Here is a 24,309-nt window from a genome sequence, read left to right on the forward strand (position 1 = left end):
AATATTTTTGTACAGTGGCGATTTCTCACAGACTTCAAGGGAAGCCCGGCTTCCCCTAAAATTACGAAAATCAAATGGTCAAATATGTACGGTTGTGTTGACGTTTTATTGACTGCAAATGTGTTAGAACACGTTCATCTCAAAGATGAGTTCGTTCAGAATCAGCTTTATCACAAATCAACGGACTTGATGTTGTTCACTTCTCATACATTCCCGTGTCGCTGTTTTCTCATTCGATCTCTGCTCAGTGCATTTGTCCGTAGACTGCGGGCGTCCCTGGGCTTCAATGGGACTGAGTGGAACAGTTTTATTCATTGCCTCAAAACTGGACAGTAATTGGATAAATGCCACGATGTTGTCCCGCCCCCGGACGCCGGGCGTCTCTGGGGGTGAATGGAGCTGTGGGCGGAGCTCGGCCGGGCTGGACGCCAGAATCCTACGTGCTGATTGGAGGATCAGTCGAAAGGCTGAACCCCGTTTGATTGACAGCTATTTTCAGATCTCCTCCTTCACTGACACAGTTCAGTTTAATGCCGTCACACATTCTGCTGTGAAAGAGAGAGAGAAACCACTACGAAATTACTCGTTCATTTCTTGCACTGTAAATAAAACACACTCATTGTACTTCCTTGTTTCAATTTAACATAATTTCAGCGTTTTCTTGTTTCAGTTACATAATTTAATTATTTCTTGTTCGAGTTTAATATCGTTTTGTCGATAGTTATAAATCAATCATACTGTCTGCTAGGTCGGAGTGAAAGGAGCATCTCTTGTTTAAAAAGGCTGAAGTCTTACACCCACAACACAATGGGCCAAGGCAATCTAAGCAGCCCAGCTCTGCTGGACATTAAAAGGACACTGGTCCAGTCCCTGGAAAAGACGCCTATTTGGTACGATAAGGTCACTGAGCATTTTCTTAAAATGGAACGGAGGGCCGAATTTATGTTTAAATAACTTGACAACTTTTTTCTTTTTCTTTTTTTTTTTTTTTGATGTAAGCTGACAATGAGCTTCCCCTGTCTGAAAGACAAGCAGCCGCCACTGTTTTTGTATTATGGTGTCTACTAAAGATTTCGCAGGCTCGTACCCCTGTCAAATCAGAAATTATTCGGTGTATGGATACTACAGCCTAATAGCCTCCATATTTAATGCCTACAAAGATATACAAATGTTTCAGCTGAAAAATTCCACTGGCAACAAAAGCATCTACTAATCTAAAATGTAGCACTAATCCTATTTGCACATTGAAATAATAATTTGATATACAGTTTCTCAGCTTTTCATCAACATCACACATGACATGTTTAATACATTAAATACAAATATTCAAAACTACGGACGATAAAATAAATACAGATAAATCCTTTGGAAAGATACAATGTAATTTGGAAGTCACCACAAAAATAGATAGTGCTGCAACAACGAATCAAATAAATAGATCCAAATCAATTCTTGACAGTGTTGGGAATGAATTTGGCAGTGGATTCGTTGGGTCTTGAGCATGTACGTGTTGAGGCATGCCTGCACACTGTGTGGTGTAACAGAGGAAAACACAGAGCACCAAATGTGAGGCTTCAGATGCCGGGCCAGATTTGTAAAGCTAGGTTTAAGTTATGTTCTCGGTGGCCACAGCAGCCCCATTTGGCTGAAACGTAGTGTGCCATTTATGTTAAAAAAAAAAAGGGGCAGGGCAGCAGAGGAACCACGTGACACTGAAACAGGATATGACCTCCAGTGAACCGTTCTTTGCTGCTACATCTTTTGTTGTTGTTTTGACTGTGAGACATCTCAAATCAAATCAAATTTTATTTATATAACACCAAATCATAACAAATGTTATCTCATGACACTTCACATATAGAGTTGGTCAGAACCAGACTCTAAGCCAATTTACAGAAACCCAACAGAATCCTCCAGGAGCAAACACTTGTGACTGGTGACAGTGGCGAGGAAAAACTTCCCTTTAACAGCAGAAACCTCGAGCATCTAGTGGCAGAAGTGACATAACAGATAAATCATTACCAAGATAAACACATTCTGTTACTTATAGGTTGAATTAGGGATGCACCGATACCGATACCAGTATCAGCATCGGCTCCGATACTCAGTGTGTGTACTCGTACTCGTAAAAGTAATCCGATACAAATGCACCGATACCACTTACGGCCGTGTGACATTCACAGTTCAGTGCAGCAGGTACGCAGCGGTGGAATAATGTGTGGAGAGTGTGAAGAGTGTGGAGATTTTTCAAAATAAATGACGGGGATAAAAGTAACGCTGACTGCAAGTAACGTCAAAGACACAGACGGATACGGACGCAGCGTTCTGTCCGTCCTCTGCGTACATTCCATCTGTTTACCAGGTGCTCGCAGATGCGTAAACAGAATGCGAATACCAGCGGATGTACAGAGCGGTGCAGATCGCTGCCAACAGAAGTGAAAACGAAACTTATGGCTCATTTCTCTTTTCTCTACCTGCTGAAGCTAAGCTTTTAAACCTTACCTGTGAAAACGCTGAAATATTAGTATCACATTAGTGTTACCTCTGTCATCTCCATGTTTGTTATTACTGACTTTCTTCTTCTCAAAAAAATTTACTCTTCTTCGTGGTATTTGCCCAGTATGGTTAATTAAGAGCGGCGCCCCCTGGTGGATTAATTGAGAAACGCTCATTCCAACTCATTAAATGTCAGTCGCAGCACTTTGTTCCAGTCAGACTAATGACGACGATAAAGTACATTTACAAAAGGAACTAAGAACTGGAATGGGATTATTAAGTACTCGCATTGGTACTCAGTATCAGCGAGTACTCAAATGTAAGTACTCGTACTCGGTCTGGAAAAAAGTGGTATCGGTGCATCCCTAGGTTGAATGCATCAGATTCAGTGCCTTTCAGTGATCATGTGCCATAGTATTCATAATTTTCACACAAAAATGCCAATATTTGTGTATTACCTTAGAATAACTTGTTTGTATCCACAGAGGGAGTGGGTCACTATTTTCTCTAAATAAACTTCCTCCTAAAACATTAGTAGCTCTCTGCAAAATGTCAAAAAAAGAAAATTATACTTATATTTTCCAAGACCCCAAGGCTGATCTCCTTAAAAGACTTGGTTTAATGGCGTGTTCTGTGTGAGCTGTTTTAGAGACATCTTCCCAGACACTGATTAAATGTCTGACTCTGCTGCGCAGTCCTGCTGGGTTCTGAATCAGCAGAATCACTGAACAGTGCAGATCGGCTGTGAATGACTTTATTCAAAACAGTGTCAGCTTAACCCAACCGATCAGGTCCACCCGTAGAGGTGCCTGATTAACACATAAGACAGGGTTTTATGGTGATTTAATTTCATTTCATGGGATGTACTTGCAAGTAGAGCTGCAACTATTAATTTTATAATTGATTAATCTATCACTCATTTTCAGTTAAACAATTATTCGAATAAAATAGTCAAAATGTGAAGAAGATATGTCTGAAAATGGCAAATCAATTGTCCTTTTATTCCAGAACCAGCTGAAACAACAACCACAAAAAGTAGGAAAGTATATATAAAATTATCTATATCGAAATAACAACAGTAGCTTAATAGTATGTATATATACTGTATGTGTGTAACTAACATACTAACTTACAGCTTTGTGTTGATCCTGCTGTCATGTGCGTCACAATAAGCGTCCATGTGAAACAGCAGTGGAGCTAGTGTTTAACGGCTGCAAAATTAAGGAAATGACGCTTCGATTCAGGAAAATTATAATTGAATCATTTTTTTAAAAAATTGATTCAAGTTGATTTAATAGATTCAGCTTCACTTGGAAGAAACTTTAATGGAGCCACATTGCAATATGGTTCATCTGCCAAAATTGTAACTTAATGATTCGTAATGTCTTTTGCACTGATTCCAGTTATAAAGTGGCTGAACTTCTTTGTTTAGTGTGTATTCGTACAAAAACGTATACATCTCGTAAAGTTTTCAACTTAATCAAGAATAACACTTTGTAGTTCACATCTCAGGTCAGTGTAAGAGGTATAATACTGAATACATTTATATTTCTGATGGGTAAAGTCCACAATTAAAGGCCAAATGTGTGATGAGGGGTCACGGGTAGATTAATTTTAAAGGGTCAAAGGTCAGGGACCAGTGTAAGAATTCCATGCTGTGGAAAAAGTCGTCATGAATGCAAATGTTGTTGGTTTCCATCACTGTCAGTTCCAATTGTGCATCCACATTCTTCCGTTTTCCAGAGTATAATGCATAAGTTTGTATCTCCAGGGCATCTGTGCAGTGGACGCTACATTACAGAAACCATCTAAAAGCTAAAGAGGAACAAGAAGAAGCTATTAGAGGCTGCTGGCTCTGGGTTTTCTGTGCTCCGCTGAGGCACAGGCGTGTCTGATTTATAGTGTCAGTGAAGTGAAGTGCTTTAGAGCCAAAGGAGGTGGAAGGAAGAGGGCTTCTTGTCGCCATGGTGATGGGGTCTGTGTTGTGTCTTTGTAGATGTCCACATGTGCTTATGGATTAAAGAGGATTAGTTTCATTAATTATTAGCCTGTGATTGTCACTTTTTTGTGACATTAGAGACTGTGGAGCAAAAAGACAAAAAGACATGCCATTTTTACACAGAGATCCTGGAAAAAAGGTGAGATGGTGATCCCACCTTTTTTCCACTATTGACTGATTTCCACAGCCAAGACAAAGGAGTAACAGAGGTGAGACTGGCTGGACTTTTACACAGTTCTGGAATCAAAGGGGTAGTGATGCAGCGTATAGAGGGTATGCACATACGTCACTTCCCCCCTGGGCCACGCCCCTCTCAGTCAGACTGAGTGGCAAAAAGCAACCTGCTCAACATGATGGAGTATAGCAGTAAACACAGCAAGACCAGGAAAATGTGAAATACGAAATTAAATTAAGGACAATTGGACTTGACATGGATCCGTACGAGCTACCAAAGAACAAGTGGTCCACGAACACTGACATGTGGCCCGAAATCACGTGTCCAGACATCCAGGGTGTAGGGGATCATTACTATTTTTACCTGAAACAAACATGGTTTCATCATTACTGACAACTAGGGTCCAAAACTAGGGCAGAGAACCAACTGATCCAAAGTGCATTTACAGTAGGCCGTGTACTGACCCCAGTGAATATATGCATGATCTACTGGTACTGAGGAGATTTACGTCTAGTTCAGATCAAGTACTTTATACAACACAGATACTACTGCTGTGGACCAGCAGGGTATGACTTTATTCTTGGAAATTATGATATTTTTCCTACCTGTTTCTAAATTACGGTATTATTCTTGTAATATTATGGCTTTATTGTCAGAATATGACGACTTTAATCTCATAAATGAATGACTTTTTTGTTAAATTATGAGGTTTTTGTTATAACTATAACTTTATTCTCATAACATTGTGATTCTTTTTGTATTCGACTTTATTATAAAAAAAATTAAAGGTTTTATATCGATACTTTATGGCTTTAAACTCGTAGTGACAAGCGTTTTTATTTTCTCATGTGGCCCTAATAGTCCGTTGTAGCTTTGTGCTGGAGTACCCCCTGTATTTGAAAAACTAGGTTAGCCTCAGTTTAAGTTAATTTACTAATCATGTAAGAGCACAAGGTTCAGAATCACAAAATGAAGACAAAAACCATGAAAGATCTGATCTTGAAACCAAGAGCTTTACCAAGAAGTAACGTTAGCCAAAACAATACATAATTTAAGGTATGATTTTACCCAAAAATACAGCATAAATTAATGTTAGCTGACACGAAACGGGATCCACAAATCTAGGTTTGGTTTCCTGGATTTGTGGATCCATCTACTTCTCTTTTCTTTGTCTTTCGGTGTCTGTAAAAAAATATCTCCGACTGCTTTTCAAGCCTGTTCATACAATCAATCTCACAACAGCTCTTCCCCATTTTTTTATTGAATATTGTTCTTAAGTTTAGACAGTATTGAAGCCAACGCTGTCACTCATCTCCCTCTTTCTGCCACTCAGTGAGTGTAACCACGGTGACTTCCGCTAGCGGTGACGTCACGTGCATACCCTCTATACTGTGACGTATTACTTCCGCGTCGGAAATATCCTGAGCATAGCGGTGTTGCTAACCTCTCCAGAGTCGGCCTGTCTTTCACCGTTCCACAAATCTTAACATGGATAGAGTCCTCCGCCTGAAGTGACAGCAGTTCGTAGATCTCAGCGTCTCCCCAGTTTGACATCTTTCTGGTCACGTTGATATGTTTGTTTACTGTACACAGCCCACACTCATTTTTAAATCCCCCGGCACGAGGCACATGTAGTATGTCATCAAAGCATCATACCTTGGTTGTGGAATGAGAGGTGTTCCTTTTACACAGTGTTCCGGAATCATGATTCCACCTGTATTACTACCTCCAGCGGCGTTACAGAGCCGCGATAATGGAAGGATCAAATAATCCCACCATTTTGTTTACGCAGACGTCATTCCGGAATAAAGGCGAAATATTCCCGTAACAGAAGTGCTGCAACAGTCTGATATGTTTTCTTTGAACAATGTACTCATAGAATCAACACCTATGCAATTTGGAAAGTGTATTTACATTGGTATGTTTTTGTTTATAGTTAGAGTAAGCAAAGTGAAGTTTACTGTTCAGTGTATTGACTCATTTTGGGAATAATGTTTTTTCTTAAAGTGTTAAATATTCATCCTGTATTATATATCTGCCACAGGTTTAGGGATCATTGCAAAAAAAAGGTTATAGAATGATCTTTTTTTCTCTCCTTAGTATTATTACCATGTGGGCCTCAAAATAATGATTGTTTGGACTGTAATGTGAATATATAGGTACATCTCAAACATTAGAATATCATGAAAAAGTCAATTTTTTTTTGTCACTCATTTCAGAAAGTGAAACCCATATATTATATAGACTCATTAGACAAAGAGTGAAATATTTCAAGCCTTTTTTCTTGAAATGTTGATGTTTATCGCTTACAGATAATGAAAACCTAAAATTCAGTGTCTCAGAAAATTTGAATATTGCATAAAATCAATAAAAAATGGATATTTTAAACAGAAATGTCAGGCTTCTGAAAAGTATGTTCATTTCTATGTACTCAATACTTGGTTGGGCCTCCTTTTGCATGAATTACCGCACCAGTGTGTCAGGGCATGAAGGCTATCAGCTCAGGTGGAATGGAAGCCCAGGTTGGTTTGATAGCAGCATTCAGGTCATCTGCATTGTTGGATCTGGTGTCTCTCATCTTCCTATTGACCATACTCCATAGATTCTCTATGGGGTTCAGAAACCTGACATTTCTGTTTAAAATATCCATTTTTTTATGGATTTTATGCAATATTATAATTTTCTGAGACACTGCATTTTGGGTTTTCCTTATCTGTAAGCCATAAACATCAAAATTTCAACAAATAAGGCTTGAAATGTTTCATTCTATGTCTAATGAGTCAATACAATATATGGGTTTCACTTTCTGAAATGAGTGACAATTTTTTTTTTTTCTTTTTCTTGATATTCTAATTTTTTGAGATGTACCAGTATTCTTCACAGACTGCAGATCATACACAGTACATATTTATAATAGATGAAGCTCCCATACTTTCACCTATTTTTAGTGCTTTTTTGATGCTTTGAGTGTGGTATTTTGGCTATCAACATCATATTATTTAGATAAAACTACTGAGCTGAAGAGCCACTAAGTCGAGTACCGGCGTTACGTTAAATGTCACCAAATAATTAACCTACTTGATAAATAACAATGTCAACCTCATGTAATGCAGCGTTATACACACTCATTAGAGCTACCTGGGCTAATTAGCAGTCTGACAGACTACATAATCCATTAAGAATTAATGCTAACATTAACTAATACTAAGGTTGCATCAGCAGGCTGGTAATGAAGTAAACAGTTAATGAGATGACAGAATCCTTTCACAGTCTTGTTGGTGTAACTCTGTAAACACAACTACAGTTAACTGTTGGGGAAAAAAAAAAATTTATTCAGTAAACAGAAGCTCTGAAAGTCTGACTCAGCAGCCGAGCTACTACTGGCTGTCAATCAAAGCTCACAAAGAAGATGTAAACTGGACTCGCCTGTCAGTCACAGCATTCACACTGTCTGTAAACATTCCATAATTTTACACTTTAATATAATTTAACTCATAAAGACCCAAACAGCCACTGGTGACCAAAATCATCTACTGATGTAAAATGTTTAATAACTTCTGCACCACTAATCCTATCAATACATGTAAATAGTTGGTATAAAATGCAGTTTGTAATTTTTTCATTGAATTGAATTGAATTGAAAAATCTTTAATGTCCCCGAAGGGCAATTTGATTTGCAACAGAAGTGTACATATCTCACATATCACCAAAACAATCATTCTCACATAGTTTAATAAATACAGTAAATAAGTCATCATAGTTAATGGTGCATTGTTCCCAACAAGCTTATCTACAGGCTATTTAAAAACTTAACGGCAGATGGTACAAATGATTTGAGATATCGGTTTGATTTGGCTCTGCAGGGAAACGTGTACCTTCTCTTAGATAGAAGAAGCTGAAACTCTGCATGAAGAGGATGGAGAAGGTTTGCCAAAATGGCCATGGTCATCAGATATGACCCATTTGGACGTTCAGAGGTTCTGTAGTGAACATGGAAACACCATCATCTTCTACAACATTGATTCACTACTAAAACCCACAGAGTTTGATCAATGACAATGGATGGAGACTTGGTTTATGTTTGATTAATTAGATATTTTACTGCAAATGTCACTTTTTCTTCAGTTTTCTCTGTTTTTCATATAATAACCCTCAACTTTAATTTGAGCTTTTCTGGACATCTACATAATCGGTAAATTAAAAGTATAAAAATACCAGATTTTTTACTTAAAACTGCAACAAAAACTGAGCATAATAATAGAATAAATGGTGACAAATCACTCAGGAAAGGTTGAAAATGGAGAACATTTCATTTGGGAACTGACACAGAAGTAGCACTGTGTCTTTATGGGTTAAATGGGCAAATTTCACCATCTGTGAATATATTTATTTCTGCTAAAAATTTGGACAGTTCAACACCAGGGTCCGACTGAGTTGTTTTTGGAGTCAGACTCAAGTGGCATCTCTTTGAAACAGAGGTTTTATTTTGTTGTCTGAGCCGTAGCCCACATAGTTTGCACTTACCTGACTCATCCCTGATACTGTTTCCTCTCAGTGGGTCTCAGTCTAACAGCCACTGATCCACCACCAGAACAAAAACAGACACTGTTACTGTGTCTCAACACGTGTGTGTGTGTGTGTGTGTGTTCCCTTAAAGCTATTAGCAGCTGCACTGTCTTTGAGCTAGTTTTCATCCTCTGAGGTTTCAGCATCTCTCTGTACACAGCTCTGAGTGTGCACACTTTGACTCCGGCAGCTGGACCTGGGCTTCAATAAACAGCCTGTCCACACAGCCCTTATGCACCGGGCAGCAGGAAAAAAAACAAATTATTGATTACAAACAAACTGGAACAGAGAGCACTGAGGTCCAATACATTCACACTGAAGCAGAGTGAATTAATTTATTTGGTCATTTAACTGTTGTTTTGACTGGGAGTGTTTGAGGTCAGCATCTCCTATTTTAATTAAATGCACAATTGTAATGAAATAATATTAATAAAAGACAATTAAGTTAAATCATAAAATTTTGAGAGTAACTGCAGTCAACAAACTTTTAAATTCAGACTGTGAGAAATTAGCTTCAAACTAAGTGGTGTTCTCATTCTTGAATACAAATTTTGAAGTAATGTCTTTAATATTTTTCATGGTCACGTCAAACTCATGTTATAATGTAATGTTTAAAACAGCACATGCACATCCCAAAAAACTTCAATGTTATTCATTCAGTTTTTACATCATTTAACCAACTATTGATTTAAATTAAATTAATTAAAAATAAAAAGGGAGAAAAAGTCAATTGCAACAAGTACTAACATTAACATCAATATGGAAGTTGTTATTCTTGTTTTTCTTTATTGTCAAACAGATAATGTACAAATGATAAAATACAGATAAAATACATTTTAAACACCAGCAGAACATATAACACAAATGCAGACAGAAAACAAAATAATCCAATAAAACAGTAAAAACTAGTTTCTGTATATAAGAACACAGTCACAGGTTTCAAAGAGCTTATTGCATATCCGGTTTTTAGACAAAAAAATGAAAAGCAATTTAGCTAATTTCTGTTTGTGAAAAACAAATTTTCCATGTAGAATAAAAAAATGCTTAGAAATCTAATTCCATCAGCTGCATTATGATCGTAAGTGATAATATCCCCAAGGTTAAGTGGGCAGAATTAGAAGGATTATTCCCTGTAAAAGAAATAACATCAACTTGTACATAGAAATCAAAACTTTTATGGAAAACCAGCTATTGTATTAGTGTTATCATTAAAACTAACTTAAAAGAAGAAAAAAAAATCAAATAATTTGTAGATTTTGAAAAAGTGAGTAGATGTGGCTCATTGACATTAATGTCTGAGTTTTCTTCTCACAACAATAAAAAGGATGTTGTTGGAAAACAGAGTCAATTATTAGATTGTGTCTCGTCTGCCAGGAAAATGAGCAGACCTGCAGCACTCCGAACTCTTTTCTTGAGCCTGCCCAGTGGTTGTAAATTACTTCCTGCAGTAATGGGATCTAACACTGGGGTCAAACGGAGTGGGCCCTCGGGGAGAAACGTGATTAGATGATCCACAGATGGCACACACTGATGGGCTCAGCGCATGTCTGAGTGGACACAGCGGTTTTTATTTGAGGTTTTTTTTTTTTTTTATTGACTTCAGGAGACATATCAGGGTTTAGATGTTTCATTATCACCAGACTCTTTATGGATACATGCCTTTGTTCTCTGGAAAATAAATGATTTCCCCTTAAATGTGTACATGCATTAATTCTCTAAGTTTTCTGGGGTCATGTTTTACAATGCGGTCACATCTCCTGTCTCTCGTCCTATTCAGCCTTCACACGTGGTTTCCATTGTGCATCAGTGATTGTTATTGATTGAGCAGATGCAGCACAGCTGACCTGATACCCTGATGTCTGTCCTCAACTGAACAGTCTTTATCTACCACCTGAGAGACCGACTCCTTTCTCTGTCCTTTCTATCTTCTATCTTTTCAATAAGTGCCTTTTATGTCTTTCATTTTTTTCCTCAGTCTCTTGCCTCTCCTCTGCCAGATTACATCTTTTTTTTTCAGCATTATTATCCTTCTAAAAACTACAAAAATAGAACCAGTCGCCCTGTATTTTACCGGCATGTTCTATCAAGATTTGTAAGTTGAATTTGTGAAGTTGTGTGGTTCTGCCGCTATGTTAGAGTCCTGTGGTCTTGATGCAGATCAATCTTGAAATAGAAGTAGGTGGTACTTTCACTAGAGGAGAACTTATGTCGCATTTCCACTACGTGGAACCGGCTCGGCTTGACTCGGCTTGGGTACCAGGTCCTATTTCTGGAGACCGTTTCCATTACAGGATACTACCAACTTTACATTACCTGGACGTCATAGCGATGCAGCACATTACTTCCGTGTCGTCTGCTCAGAGAGTTGCTGATAAACTCGCTTGTTGGGTGTTGTCTCGTCAAGTTCATGCTGAATTTTTACATCTGCATCTCCTGGACCGACCATGGTGCAGTTTTCGGGCGGTCATCATGTGGATTAACCTACCGCTATATTTACTGTAAACTTCCACATCTGTTTTTTATAAAACGGCGGGTCACAGAGACGACTCTCTGACCAGTCAGTGTTCTGCAGTGTTTACACGTCACCTTTTAGTATCTGGTCCCCAGTCCTCGAACCTTAGCAGAGGTGATACCAAAAAAGTAGTACCGGGTACCAGATTCCAGGTCCTTAATCATATTGGAAACACAAAAAGGCAGAGTCGAGTTGAGTCGAGTCGAGTCGAGTCGAGCCGGTACCATGTAGAGGAAACTTGGCATAATTCAATCAAAGTCCATATATGACTTCTATCAGTGATCAGTGGTAACTGTATTGACATCTGTAACCATTTCCATGTGATTCCAGCCATCTAAAGATTGCCCATTATAACTAATGTCAGTTATTTAATATTTAAAAAAATTTGTCAAAAAAATCTAAATTTCTCAAAACTGTGAACAAACTGTGTAGACATTGTTCCAAGGAAGCTACAGATACAATTTGAAATGAATCCAACCAGTAGTTTCAGAGAACAATGTAGACATTTGTGGCCTTGAGTTTGACCCTTCAAGGTCGCTCAAGGTCAAAGGTCAATGACCCAAATGAAAGCCCATATATGACTTCCTATCAGTGCTCAATAATAACTATTTTGATATATTTAACCATTTCCATGTTATAACTCATTAAAATATGGTCCATTATAAGTAAAAGGAAATTTGTAATAATTAAAAAATTCAAAAATCTAAATATCTCAAAACTTGAAACAGACGTTGTAGACATTATCCCAAGGAAGCTACATAAAAAATTTGAAATGAATCTGATCAATAGTTTTGTCAGAGAAGATGTTTGAATTAATTGCTAACGGTGAAGACAACACCGGACATGCCTTCATCATCATCATCATCATCATCATCATCATAATAATAATAATAATAATAATAATAATAATAATAATAATACATTTTATTTGTATAGCGCTTTTCATGGAACTCAAACACAATTTACATACAGCAGACAAAAGATAGAATAGAACAGAACAGATAAAATAATAGCTCATGGTCCATCAGTGGGTGAACTAACTAGCATTGAGTGCAAGAATAAAGTACCTTTGAAAGCAAACCCTGCACACAGACAAAAGGTCCATGCCTTATAATGGGAGAATCCATTTATATCATACCATTTCATTAATTTTTTAACCTAAATGCATCAAAATGTAATTATGTCTAGATATTCACTCAGTGTACCTCTTAAGTGTCATAAAGATTGATGCAGTTGTTGGTGAATTACTCTGGTCATACACAAATCACATACAGTTCGTTTCTCCGAGCTAAGAGCTGATGTAGACAGGAATTCACACAAGTAATCAAGGTTACACACAAAGAGCCACATGAACACAAACACACACTTAAAGAGCCCTGCTGTTTTAATAGACTGCCCATTCAATACAAAGTTAAAATGTCAATGGCCATCCACAAAAGAACCATAACTACATAGTAAAGCTTTTAAAATCACTCTAAAACAAGGGAATGTTGGAGTCCACTCCACAATAACAGAGTTAACAGTCTGTTATATTCAACACATTAGTGCTGCTGTGGGCTTTTACTAATAATATGAGTATCATGGCTGCACACTGCCTTTTTTTTTTATTTTGTGTGGTCTTTGTGGATAAAATCTAAAAAACATGTTGACTTGATGTTTGTCCTGTGACCAGTGTTCAGACTCAGCTGCTGTTTCACTGAAATACACACTGAAAGGAGCACAGATTCAGGCCTAGTGAGTTCACAATAATACTGAACTATAGATTAGATTAAAAAACAGAAGTAATAATTCAGTGTTTATTTCAGACATAAACACTGTTTGGCAGCTTTGACATAGTAGTAGTTAGGGATGTAACGATTACCGGTATAACGATAAACCGCGGTAAAACTGCAGACGGTTAGAATTATCGTTTAAATTCTAATTATCATGATAACCGTGTTTGATTACCGCACTTTTAGGGGAAAAAAACACCTATGTAAAGCTATACTTTTATGCCAAATATTTCAGTATAGTTTTAATTTTTTACAATTTGAATTTTATATACCTAATAGTTGGAGCCAGTATTCACTTTTAAAGTCTTTGAAAAGGTTTGTTAAACATCTTTGTGTTATTTATGCAATAAAGTATATACATTTTTCAAATCGGATTTTATATTTTTTTGTGTTTTCTGGCTTTTTATGTTGATATAGTAGGTTAAAGTGAAAAAATAATAGGCAGATGATATAGATTAAGTTGTGCTGAAAAAAAAGATACCAAACATGGGTAGAGTAAACATTTCTGTATATAGTATATAAAGGCAAAATCAAAAGTACTGAAAAACGGCCAAATAGGCTCAGACCACTAAGGGTTAATATTTGAATGTTTTTGCCAACAGAATTTTGCCAATTATTTTATTTATTTATTTATTTTTAAATACAACTTGGTTAAATTATTTCAGTGTGCGTATAAGTACTTTTTGAACATTTTGAGCACAATTTCAATAATACCGCAATATTAACTATAACTGTGATTATTTTGGTCACAATAACCACAGTGTGAAATTTTCATATCGTTACATCCCTAGTAGTAGTACATGATGATCTTCCATAATGTGTTCCTGAAGTATGTTTTATATTAAAAACCTTAAGGATTAAACAATTCTGTCAGATAGAGCCTTTAATTTGAAAGGGTTACAGGAAGTGCTGCTTTACAGGATGTGATGCCATTGTGTGTAAACTGTCGATTTAGATGCAAGAAAAAATACAGGGTTGTGAATATTATCAAGTCACATAAAAGACGGATCTATTGAGGAGTTGGTCTTCTCACACCCTGCTGTAAAACTGGGCAATAGCATGATAAGTATCTTTATCATGATATATATATAGTACTGTGGAACCCTAGGCCAGGTTTGACGGTTTAGTAAAGTTATAATGATCACACAAACGCGTGTCTCAGTCTCTGTATTTAGATCTAATCAGGATATATGTGAAGTATGAACAGCAGGAAAAACAAAGGTTTCAGGGTAAAAACAGATTCTATAAACCACAGTTGTATTTATTATGACCTCCCTGTGCCTTTCACATGTTTTTAACCCTTTTGTTCAGACAATATGAGATTTATTGCATTCATTTTCAAGGTTTTTTTACGCCAGGTTTCATTCAACACAGGTGAGATGTTCGTAACTGTTTGCGTTGCTTCTTGTCATGGGGTCAGAGGTCACAATAAATAGTCACTTTGTACTAGTATGTACTGTACATGTCATTTATACATTTTGTGTATTTTTCAAAACTGTAATACTTTTTGTCGGTTCACAGCCACCCAGGTCCCAGTACGTTCTTGGTTTATGCGAACTTGCAATTGGAACAGTACTTGGGCCACAACCGATGATGGTTTACGAGAACAGAAGAACAGACCAGAACGCTAATATTTTTCGCTAATATTTTTCGCTTATATTTTAATATATATAACTGGGAAATGCACAATTATCTCACAACTATGACAATAAAATTACTTTTTTTTTTTAGAACAACAAATACATTTTGGTAACAAATATGAACATTTCAACAATATTAGTGGCTGCAGTAAGCCTGTTTACATTGCAAATCTCAGAACATTGAAGTGAAAACTGTGCAAAAACAGAAACACTTTTTCTCCCCCAGTCCAATCCTTGTCCATTCTCTAAACCTAAACTCTTTTTCTAGTCTCACCATGGCAGTAGATTGGTTTGTTGTGTGTCCCTAAAATGAGTTCAGGGTGCTCAAACGCTAGTTCCACCTCCTACATGTTCTAACCTGAAGAAGAAAAAACACCTAGGAGTGATTCCATGCCCCCCCCCGCCCCCCGGCAAGCCTTCGCACCTCCCCTAGGGGGCGTGCCCCACAGTTTGAGAAACACTGCTTTAAACAAAGAAATAATAATTTGTCATTTATTATGGTAACTATTTCCTTGTATACAGTTTTGTTTTCCTGATATTTTTACCATACCTCCATGGCCTACCCTGTTCACATTCTGCACACAGGGTGAAAATCATATTTCTTGCATTCTTTCATCTTTCAACGTCTGTAACTCAGGGTGTTTCCCATAACTGAAAAATCCAAACTATCCTTAAAACGAAACTAAAACTGGTCAGTCCTTTAAATACAGAAAAAAAAAAAAAAACAAGACAAAAACTCTTACATCTACATATGAGCTTCAAAAGATAAACAAAAAATCAACTAACATTAAAAACCAAACCTATAAAACCTGAACAAAACACAAACTGTTGTAAATAAAAGAAATAACATAAAGAAATTCTCCAGACTGTAGGAGTTCTGTTCTGTTTCTCCACCCGTTCTTGCATGTAGGTAATTATTGATGACTCAGTGTGTCCTCTCAGGTAGATGTCAAAGTTCAGCCTTGCCTCCGTGTTTGTAGAAAAGGTGTGTTGGACCGCACCATGTGTCACAACGGCAGGTGAACACAAATACTCTTTGACTCTCGGTCTCAGGTGTCGGCTCTCCCGAAAGCTCAGAAATTAGTCGGAGTGACGCTGTCGAGGACTGAGCAGCCGTTGGGAACATCCAGGTTCAGTAACGTCTACCTTTAAGACCATTTACCCGTTTGTAACGTGATCTACTTTCAGTTTCATGTAACAGATGATTCAGTGGATTAGTATTTATTTGTAGAAGTGTTATTTTGAGTAGACCGTGTTGAAAACTAGTCAAGAATCATCTTAATCTCAAGATCACGCAGAGATTTATCTGAATCCTGGTCTGAGCTTGAAAGTGTGTAACCTATAGATCACAGGTGTCAAAGGGTCCACACCGGCCCATGGTAGGAATTTGTGAAATGCAGAAATTACACAGAAGATATTAACAGTCAAGGATTTTAAAATAATTTTAGTTCAGGGGCCAGATAAATATCAGTGTGATCTCAAGTGGATCAGGCCAGTAAAATTATATCATAATCACCTATAATTAATGACAATTCAATTTTTTCTCTTTGTTTTAGTGTAAAAAAAGTGGAATTACATAAAAAAGGTTATATTTACAAAATATTATTTCACAAAAAATGTGAATAACCTAAACAAATATGAACAACCTGAAATGTCCTAAAAGTAGTGCAATTCTAACTATATTCTGCCTGTTACTAAATGTTTTGTGCATTTGTGGATCCAATCCATAATACATATGTATAAATGATAAGCTGAGACATAATACTGTTAAAATTGCACTTATTTTTTTAATGACATATCAGGTTGTTCATGTTATTCACATTTTTAAATTAACTTTATAGTAGGGATGTGACGATTACCGGTATAACGATAAACCACGGTAAAATTGCCAACAGTTAATATTACCGTTTAAATTCTAATTATCATGATAACCGTGTTTGATTACCGCACTTTTCCGGAGAGAAAACGGCTATGGAAAGATCTGCTTTTATGTCAAATATTTGAGTATAGTTTTAATTTATTACAATTTTAATTTTATATACCTAATATTTAGAACCAATATTCATTTTTAAAGTCTTTGAAAAGGTTCATAAAACATCTTTATGTTATTTATGCAATAAATTATATACATTTTTCGAATCGGATTTTATATTTTTTTTGTGTTTTCTGGCCTTTTATGTTGATATAGTAGGTTAAAGTGAAAAAACAAATAATAGGCAGTTGATATAAATGAAGTTGTGCTGAAAAAAAGATACCAAACATGGCTATAGTAAACATTTATTTATATAGTATATAACGGCAAAATCAAAAGGACTGAAAAACAGCCAAAAAAGGCTCAGACCACTAAGGGTTAATACTTGAATGTTTCTGCCAACAGAAGGTACATTGTGCCAATTATTTTATTTATTTATTTATTTTTAAATACAACTTGGTTAAATTATTTCAGTGTGTGTAAAAGTACTTTTTTGAGCATTTTGAGCACAATTTCAACAATACCGCGATAACAATGATAACCGTGATAATTTTGGTCACAATAACCGTGATATGAAATTTTCGTATCGTTACATCCCTACTTTATAGCTGTAAATATTTTTGTAATGTAATTATACTTTTTCACTGTTATTATTTTACTGGTCCAGCCCACTTCAGATCATACTGGGCTGAATGTGGCCCCTGAACTAAAATGACTTTGACACCCCTGCTATACATGGATGTGAAGACTTTTTTTCTGCATCCATAAATGACCTACGTCTAATTTGGTCACCCTTGGTTCTGCTAATCAATATGGCATTGATCCGACTGTATGCTGGCTGCTGCTGGACACTTCACCAAACACACCATCTGCTTGTGTCTCAAATATCTGTACTATCAATGATACATGAAGTGACTGTTGTAGAGAATGGGGAGTGAGTTTCACCGCTCTACAAATCTTTGCCAGTTGTGGGACTCACACTAATGCCTTTTTCTGCAGCTGTTTGGTCAAGGAAAGTCCTTCCTGTTGAATCTTTTCCAACAAAGCACTCCTTTCCCATTCATACAGTTGCACATATTTGTGTGTGGGCATTGCACAATAATTACAGCGCTGCTATTAAGCAACAGCAGCTGAGGGTTAAGTGCATTTTTTATCGAGCCTTCTTCAGTTACTCTAATAGCTGTTGAGAGAGACAAAAGCCTCACAGATTCTTGTCTTCCATTCATGTTTTATTTACACTACAAAAGAAATGTTTGAGGCTCACATATCAGATGAGAAATGAAACTATGTCACAATGAAGGGTTTATTTATCAGAGACCATTAACAGGAAAATACAAATAAGAAAGACAGAAAAAATCTGGTGGGTGAGTGTATTTTTTTCCCTCAGTAAATTCCTGCAGGCTGAGACTAGGCTGTATAACAAACACACATTCACTGATCGATTTAGTTTAAAAGTGGCTGAAACTGGGATGCAAATAATGATTTTCTATACAGTTCTTTCGTAAAATCCAGCCTGAAATCCAAAACTCATATATTATGTCTTCTACCAGACACAATGAAAAACATTAGATCCTCATATTTGAGAAAAAGCTGCTAACAGTGAAGTTTTGTAGATTTGCTCGACAAATCAGTTCAACCTCTCTCTCTTTTTATTTTTTTCAATCCTACAATCCTAATCAGCTAATTGTCTTTTGCAACACAGGACTATGATCAAAAAAACTCTTCTAAAGTCACCGCTGCTAACTTGTATTGATCTCCTGTATGTTATAATCTGGTTGTCTTTGGGGGTGACGTAAAATTAGATCAAACCTCAAAGACGCCACATGATTGGGGTTGGTCATCTCCTCTATCTGTTTACACAGCAGTGTGAATTATTGATGAATGTGACTCTATTTATAGGATCTGAATCTGATGAGGGCAGCAGTAGCACAGTTTGTCCTGAGGGAACCAAAAAGTGCTGCATTTGACTAATGTAGTCGAGACCACTCTGTGCAGCGCTGGAGGTGGAGGTGTTTGTACCGGAGAGAAACTCCACTCTGTGTGTGTGTGTGTGTGTGTGTGTGTGTGTGTGTGTGTGTGTGTTGTAGTTGAATATGTGTGAGGTTAGATGATAGAGAAAGCATCCGTTGATCTTGGGATAATCAGCAAACAGGACAGAAAGCTGTAGTAGTACTCAAAGGGTTCAGTTTTAACCCATAAAGAACCAGTGCTACATTTATAGCTGTTCCAAAATATTTTATTTCTCTATATTTAATATTTCTTAACCCTCTGGTATCCCATCCAGCGAGGCCCTTACTAAGCACCGTGTGCCATTTTGGCACACTTGTGGAATAATGTCAAAAAAAAAATTTCATAGTTTGTTTTTAATTCTTTTACACTTTTTTTCTATTTCATCAACTTGAGCCATAAATAAAAATACCAAATACTCAATAATTGTCACATTTTTTAACTCTTTAAATGCCGTGTTTGTATTGTAAACAAACCCTTTTTTAGGTGCAAAAAACACATTTTTTTTTTTTTTTTTTTCCAATATACTACATAAAAAGTGGATCACATATTTGATTTTTGCGGCCTGGCATATGTCAATAATTAACTCCAACACTGGTTAATTTGCATTATTATTTTTGGCACTAGGTCAAATGTTCAAAAATACTAGCATCTGTTACCAAGTGTGCCAAAAAGGCACACCTATAAATCAAACTATTAAATATTATATATTGATTTATTTTTCTGCTCTAATTTGATTTTATTTTTGTAAATCAAGGTCAGCCCTAATCATACATATCAAATGGAAGAAATAGTACGTTTTAGGCACACTTGGGAGACAGATGCTAGTCTTGTAATTTTCTTTTGTTTACAATGTGCAAATTTTAGTTGGTGGCCAGAATTTTAAAGATCATGCTAAATGAACAACTTTTGAATTCTAACCTCATTTAAATTGTGAAAAATAATATGAAGTTTTTTAACACGAAGTGCAAAGTGTGCCTGAAAGGCACACCCGGATACCGGAGGGTTAAGTGATTTATCACCATGAATTCTAATATTATCCTCTGTATTTTGCGTTTTTTCATTGAACATCAGGTATTTTTCTATATTTAATTTGCTGATCATGTAGATCACAGGTGTCAAACATACGGCCCGTGGGCCAAAACCGGCCCTCCAAAGGTTCCAATCTGGCCTGCGGCATGATTTTATGGAGTGCAAAAATTCCGCTGAAGTTATGAACAGTCAAAGGTGTTGAACTGGTTTGAGCCCAATGTGACCTAAAGTAAAATAATATAATAGTCTAATAACCCTTACAATAAAATGTGAACAACCTGAAAATTGAGTACAATTTTAACAATATTCTGTCTGTTACTAAATGTTTTGTGGATTTGTAGATTCGATGTGTAAGTTGTGTTAATAAGTTGACACATAATATCGTAGACATTCTTATTTTAGTTACACATTCCAAACTTCAAAATTTCAACAATATTATGTTTGTGTAACATTGTGTGTAAATGCACATGTAAAAGTGATAAGTTGAGGCATAATATTGTTGAAATTTAGGTTATTTTTCTTAAGAAATTAATTTTTTTTCTGGTTATTCACATCTTTTTGGCGAAAAGATAGTTTGTAAATGTAAATATTTTCATAATTTAATGTTTTTTATTGCACTAAAATGAAGAGAAAAACTTGGAGTTGTCATTATTTATAGGTTTTTATGCTAATTATTTTAAAGGTCTGGCCCACTTGAATTAGGCTGAATGTGGCCCCTGAACTAAAATGAGTTTGACACCCCTGATGTAGATGTTCATAAAAGGTCAGATTAAAGTTGAGGGTTATTATATCAAAAAAAGACAAAACTGGAGAAAAAGTGACTTTTTCAGCAAAATATATCATTAACTAAACATTATCCAAGCATGTCCATCCACTGTCATTGAACTCTATGGGTTTTACTGGTGAATCAATGTTGTAGAAGATGACAGTGTTTCCACGTTCACTACAGAGCCTCTGAACGTCCAAATGGGTCATATCTGATGACCATGAAAAGATGACAAACTGTATTTTACACCAGTTATTTACATGTATTGATAGGATTAGTGGATCAACAGGTATTAAAGATTTTCAGTATCATCAGTAGATGGTTTTGATCTTTATGGGTTAATGATAGGGCTGCACGATATTGGAAAAAACTGACATTGCGATTTTTTTTTTAACCCTGCAACATATATTGTGATATGAAAAAATACTCAGGAGGATATAATAGCTGTGTGGCACCAATGTGAATGGTCAAACAAATTAGTTGTGTTTCCTCTTGTTGTGGCAACAGGTGCAAGACACTATGAACACAGAACATGTGTTTCAGTATCATCCTTCTTGTAGCCGAAATAATTCCAAATAACTGACGGTGCTTTTCTTTTTGGCACCAAGTCGTAGTTTTTGATGATTTTCTCGTTCGTTGGTCATTTTTCAATGTTGTTACCAGCGATTCACTCCATGTGTAGGGGCGTGGTCTGCTTCGGCAAACTGATTAAGAACAATTTTGATTGGTGGATCGCTGCATGCAGTGTGTGTCAGGTACCCAGGATGAAATTAGATCAGAACACGTTGAGTCCATTTGCCTCCTACATTGCAGGATCTGCGACGTGACTATTGCGCACATGTACATTGAGATGACAATGCTCAAACGATTTATTGTGCAGTTCTAGTTAATGACGTATTAAAAATGAATAGATCAGAAAGACGATGATTTCACCACAAATCAGCCTGAAATGTATTAAATCACCTTTAGGAAAAGAGTTTTTAGTTTGTCCAAAGTCCCATAGGTTACCATGGAGGAGGTGGGGTTTATGACCCATATTGCAGCCGACCATCAGGTGGACATCCAGACATTTTGGACTAAAATCCAAACTGTTCTTATGATATCCATTGTACTGTACTTTCCGGGCTGTAAGTCGTACCTGTCTATAAGCCGCAGGTGTCCACGTTGTGACATGAGATATTTACACAGAAAGACGGTAAACAGAAAGATTATTTGAATTTTTATTTCCATACCTTAACTGCTTTTTTCCAAACAGTGCCTGTAACACGGCAGTAAAACGGCAGGAAAACAGCAGGTTAAAACACCCAGAAAAGTCATTGATGTCTATCTTCATTGTCCTTCTGCTCATTAAACCGCTGTAGTCGTCTTCTTCAGTGTTGGAGTTGAACAGCCTCAAAGGCTCCGTCACACACTTTTTACGTCTCTCCTTCGTTGTTGCTCAATGGCACTTCCGTGCTGCAGCTCTATTTCCTTCTTAGACAAAGGCATCAATTGCTTTTAACTTAAAAGCTGCAAAATATGCATTTCTTTGTGTGTTTTCCATGATGAGGGTCTGTGCATGACACACAAAATGATTGTTAAAAGTTAAACTTAAAACTTCTCCTCTTCATCACCTCTTCCACCTGTCTGTCTCACTTTTGCGCTTCCTGCTAGAGCGCCCCCTGGAGGCCGTTAGCCCGTATAAATCTATACTCGAGCTGCATCGCTGTATAAGCCACAGGGTTCAAAATGAGAAAAAAGTGGTGGCTTATAGTCCGCAAAGTACGGTATATAGAGTCTTTGTGGTACACTGCACATAGTGATAGTGATAGTAATGAGCCATTTGTTATATGATCCTCTTCTCAGATGGACCATAAAGATGGTGTCAGTAAAAAATAAATGACAGTGCTGTCAAAGTTTTCTGCTCAGCCAACAGCCTGTTTATCAGTGTAATTACCATGTTTTACAAAGTGTAGCTCTACGCTCTAGGTCTGTGGTGTTAACACACGTTGCTTATGTAGTGAGTTTATGTCACTCTGGTTATAGTGATACTTTAGCGTCTGTCTGCACTCAAGTGTTCAGTTTCAGTCCGCATTAGCGTGCAGGGTTTATGTAATGTGTTGTTTTACTGCTGCTGGAGAAGAAATCACTAAGATTTACCGTAAGTAAACGGGTCTGGTTTTTCAGCGCTTGGTTTGTAATGGATACTCTGCAGCTGAATGTTGACTGTGTTTACATCATCTAGATATTATCAAACTACTGTAGTAAGTTTGATCCAAAATGATGCAGATAATATCACATACAGCTTAAAATGACAGAAAACCAGAGGAAACTTGTTATAGTTTGGATGTAACTCCTTTATCTTTAACAAGCGGTAAGACAAGTGACGCAGGTTGTGGACCATCAATCTGTGTCAGAAGATTGTCATGTGATCGTTTGTCCAGATTACCAGCTCTATTCTGAAGTAATGAAGCGACAACAAGAACAACTCACATTTTCTGGTGGTTTTACATCAATAAAAACATGGATATGATGCTCTATTAGTGTCTTAAATCCACACTGGACCTTTAAATACTGGTGTTAGTGTTCACAGATCGAACAAAAAAGTTCCTTCTGGAAAAAATGTTTTTCTTTTTTTTTCTTGCACATTTCTGCAAGAACATGTGTCTGTTTATCAGTCAGTTGACAAGACACATTTAATTCATGACTTCTTTTGAACAGTTTGCTAGAATGTCACAAAATGTAAAGGAAATGTTCACTTGGATGCAAAGATGAACTGAAAAGATTTTGGTGGCCAAAGGTCAAAGGTCCTTGTGTTTTGACCTCATGTTTGTCCAAACTCCTGAACAAGATATATCAGAGTGTTACTTGTGGGAATTTTATGTAATTTTTCACCAGTATTGTGCAGGTTACTTCCAAACTGTAATACATTACAGATGACATATTACTGTTATTTAAAAGTAATCCCTTGCCTTGCAATATTACTGTCTCAGAATTGTAATGCATCACATGACTCCTGGATTAGTTTTGAGTTGGGAGCCTTGGGACGCATAAATTTGTGCCCTGAAGTACATGTGGACGGTTAGCTCAGTAAGTAATGCTACAGTCTACGATGTTTGAATCACCGCAGGAATGCTTGCATTTTTTTCAACATTTAACATGTTGAAATGGGGTGCAGTGCTGAGGACGCTGGTAGATAAATCCACAACTGACAAAGAATTCTAACTAGTCATAGAAACGTTAGCTTACCTTATCATTGCTAATCACAGGGCTCATGCTAACTACCTTCTGTAAAGCAGGGTTAGAGTTAGTAATGAGCATACGTCCATGTGGCCAATGGACTGTCTTCTACCATCTTCACCCATTGGCTGAACACCAACAGGAAATAGAACT

General features: G+C 36.7%; 1 protein-coding gene across 2 annotated transcripts in view; it reads left to right on the forward strand.

The window, feature by feature from the left end:
* Positions 1 to 24,309, forward strand: part of pacsin1b (protein kinase C and casein kinase substrate in neurons 1b) — a 74,636-nt gene that overhangs the window by 7,810 nt on the left and 42,517 nt on the right. The window contains exon 1 of one of the 2 annotated variants that reach the window (XM_030133694.1): positions 15,941 to 16,290. The exons of the other annotated variant lie outside the window; for it this stretch is intronic. The gene's annotated coding sequence lies outside the window, so the exon portion shown is untranslated. Of the gene's footprint in view, positions 1 to 15,940; positions 16,291 to 24,309 lie in introns of those variants that run through there. 2 annotated transcript variants of the gene reach the window in all.

This window comes from Sphaeramia orbicularis, chromosome 5, assembly GCF_902148855.1.
Source record: "Sphaeramia orbicularis chromosome 5, fSphaOr1.1, whole genome shotgun sequence".
Lineage (NCBI taxonomy): Eukaryota > Metazoa > Chordata > Actinopteri > Kurtiformes > Apogonidae > Sphaeramia > Sphaeramia orbicularis.